Here is a 3,521-nt window from a genome sequence, read left to right as displayed (position 1 = left end):
TCGAGGATCATGGCGTTACTCCCCACGCTCATAAAAATGCTCCCAAATATTGTTTTCGAGGTTCAACAATGCTCTATAATCCAGATAATGTTAAGTTTCATAAAATGCTCCCTATGCTCAGGGGAATGCTCCTATGGGCCAGGGGAATCTTCTCAATGTTCAAATATGCTCCAAGGACTCGCACATATGTTCCTGATGTTCATGAAAATGCTCCTGGAGTTAACACAAATGCTCTCTTTGGTCCAGAAAATGCTTGCAAAATTTTGAGAAATGCTCCCAAGGCCAAGTCAAATGCTCAAAAGGCTCTCTATGCTCATAGGTCTCATGGGATTATTCATAATTATAATTTAGAAGTTTTCAAGATGTCATACAAATATCTATTTTTTTTCATTTAAATTAGTTTGTGACTGCCACTCCCCCTAGCTATCCGACCACACAGGGCATAGGTTGCGGGAAGCGAGGTACAAGTTTCGTAAATGATATACGAAAGTTACGTTACTTTCGTGTCGGTCCGACGTAAACAAATGACGTCATTGTTTACATGAGATGCCAGCTGATCTGAGGTGGAGAGGGATTCTATTAAATTCATTATTACACTTTTTTATTACTGAATATCAAATATTTATTAACAGGATACGCTTGCTATCAAAAGGTTTTTGTTCCATTTACAATATATGAACAAATAAATGAAAGAATAGATAAACACATATATATATATATATATATTATATATATATATATATATATATATATATACACACACGCAGGAACACACACACACACACCATTGTGTGATTCACCTTGGTCTTTGGATCATGTGTTGGACTCGTGATTGACAGCTATTTCCCTCCCGGAAGAGAGTTCAGAGCTCGTATGACCGATCTATGGGTAATGCTTTGACCTTACACACACACCCAACTCCCCGCCCACGAGAGTTGGAGTAACGACTCGAAGCGAAGAGATACTGTAATTATTTTCAGCCTTGGGCAGGATTCGTACCCGGACCGCCGTAGTGACAGTCTGGGACTCTACCAACCGCGCCACCGAGTCGTGTGTGTGTGTGTGTGTGTGTGTGTGTGTGTGTGTGTGTGTTCTACTAACTGCATTTACCTAATTACAATATACCGGTAAAGATCTACGCTCGCGGGGCACCGCCTCTTCCCCGATTATCATAACCCGTTTTGAACTCGATGTATGGGTGCTCATGCAGAGGAATGGCCACTCGGTGAAGCCTAGTTTCCCTCATCCGGTGGCAGAAAGTTTCCCCTCACTCAATCCCTCCCACAGCCATTAATTTTATCTTATTTTCCTGCTTACATCTTCCTCTTCCTTCTTCGTCTCTTCATCCCCTCCTCCTCCTCCTCCTCTTCGTCTTCTTCCTCCTCCTCCTCCTCCTCCTCCTCGTCTTCTTCCTCCTCCTAGTCCACCCACTCCTGCTCCTGTTCCTCCTCCTCCCCCAACTCCTCCTCTTCCTCCTCCTCCTCCTCCTCGTCTTCCTCCTCACCGGTCCGACGAGGCCACCATCCTCCGCTTCAGGGCACAGCCACAGACACGCGAGTAGACAGACAGACAGACAGACCAGAAAGCGGACGGGCGGGCTGGGTCGAAGACAGACAGACAGACGGACAGACGGGTTCCGCTTACTAACTACCCATTCTCCACACACTCTTCCACCTCCTCTTCCTTCTCCTCCTATTTCTCACCTTCTTCCTCTTCCTCCTCCTCCTATTTCACGTTATCTTCCCCCTTCTCCTCCTTTCATTATACTCTTACGCCCCCTCCTCCTCCTCCTCCTCCTCCTCCTCCTCCTCCTCCTTCTTATATATTCTCTTTGGAGATCATCTCCGTTTTGTTTCTCTTGACCTTTCAGCCCCGTCCTCCACCTCCTCCACCTCCTCCTCCACCTATCCTTCTCCATCGTTTATGCGGTTCAAATATCCTCTCTCTCTCTCTCTCTCTCTCTCTCTCTCTCTCTCTCTCTCTCTCTCTCAACACCACCACCACAACCCCTTCCTCCACCACTAACAGCACCACCAACTCCACCCATACCCTACCACTAACATCATCACCATCACTAACCTCACTTCCCCCACCACTAATATCACAACCACTAACAACACTAAAAACACTAACAACACTAAAGACACTCGGAGCACTAACATCACTAACTGATTTTCAAAAAGTGTGACACACATCACAAATTTTATTCTGGTTAACTTCAGCGAGGAGGGTGGGAGTGGGAGTGGGGGCTCTTTTGACCTGAAGTCACCGCCTTCAGCCTCTTACTGAATAAAATCGCTTGACGCTGCCCTTTTGAAAGGACTTCAGGGGCGCTTGTGGCATTCGTTGACATATTTTATTATGGTGTATGTCTTCATTCCTAACACACACACACACACACACACACACACACACACACACACACACACACTATTCTTGGAACTTCGACGAATATATATATCTATATATATATATATATATATATATATATATATATTTATATATTGATATATAAAGGATTGCAAAGGCGGAGCATGCCGACAGGAGACCTTTTGGTCCATAAGTAGGTCGGATGCGAACAAATTAATAAGTGATAAATAAATAAATAAAATTATAATAACGGATAGAAGCATTGGCTACGGCCTAGGGAAAAAAAGAAATTCTCTTCACATTATAAGAGCTAGTGATTGTCGGTTGGTTGAAGTTCCCGACTCAATCTCCTCTGTACCTGGGTTCGATCCTTTCCTTCGGACACTACCACTACCACTACCTCTCCTCCTCCTCCTCCTCCTCCTCCCTCCTAGTCCACAAGACAGTGACCCTTCCTCTTCCTCCTCCTCCTTCTCCTTCTCCTCCACGTGCATCTTCATCCTCCCGTATCAAATTTTGTCACTAATTGAAAAAAGTTCGTTCAAGAATTGCAATTTTTAAATGTTCATGAACGAAGTGTTTTCTAAATGGATGACAACACTTGTTTGGGGTAATTATTTTTTGTATCTGAGATAATAAGTCTTGTCACTTTTCAAAAAAGTTGGGAAAAATGAAAATTTGATCGAATTTGAGGAGCGAATGTCTTTAGGAATATGTGACAACACTATTTTGGGATATTAGTCTTTGCATTTGGGATAATTCTTGTCACCACATAAAATAAATAAGAATAATTGGAAATACTTATTGGAGTGACATTCCCCCCCCCCACTTCCCTCCTCCCATCCCATTTCCCTCCCCAGGGGGGAGTGGGAGGGGGGAGGAGTACATGGGGGGGTGGATAATTACAAAGTAACGGACATCCTCTCCCAACTGGTGTTCTACATGTCACCAGTTTAAATCCTGAAATCCCCTCAGCGTCCGACAACGTGGGCAGGAGTTTGACATCAAATGTTGGATTCTCTTTCTCTCTCTCTCTCTCTCTCTCTCTGTCTATATATATATATAATATATATATATATATATATATATATATGTGTGTGTGTGTGTGTGTGTGTGTGTGTACAACACTGAATGGGTCCCAGTGAACAGAT

Source organism: Oratosquilla oratoria, chromosome 41, assembly GCF_046742065.1.
Source record: "Oratosquilla oratoria isolate Oo_2021 chromosome 41, ASM4674206v1, whole genome shotgun sequence".
Taxonomy (NCBI): Eukaryota; Metazoa; Arthropoda; class Malacostraca; order Stomatopoda; family Squillidae; genus Oratosquilla; species Oratosquilla oratoria.
Note: the sequence above shows the minus strand (reverse complement) of the source record.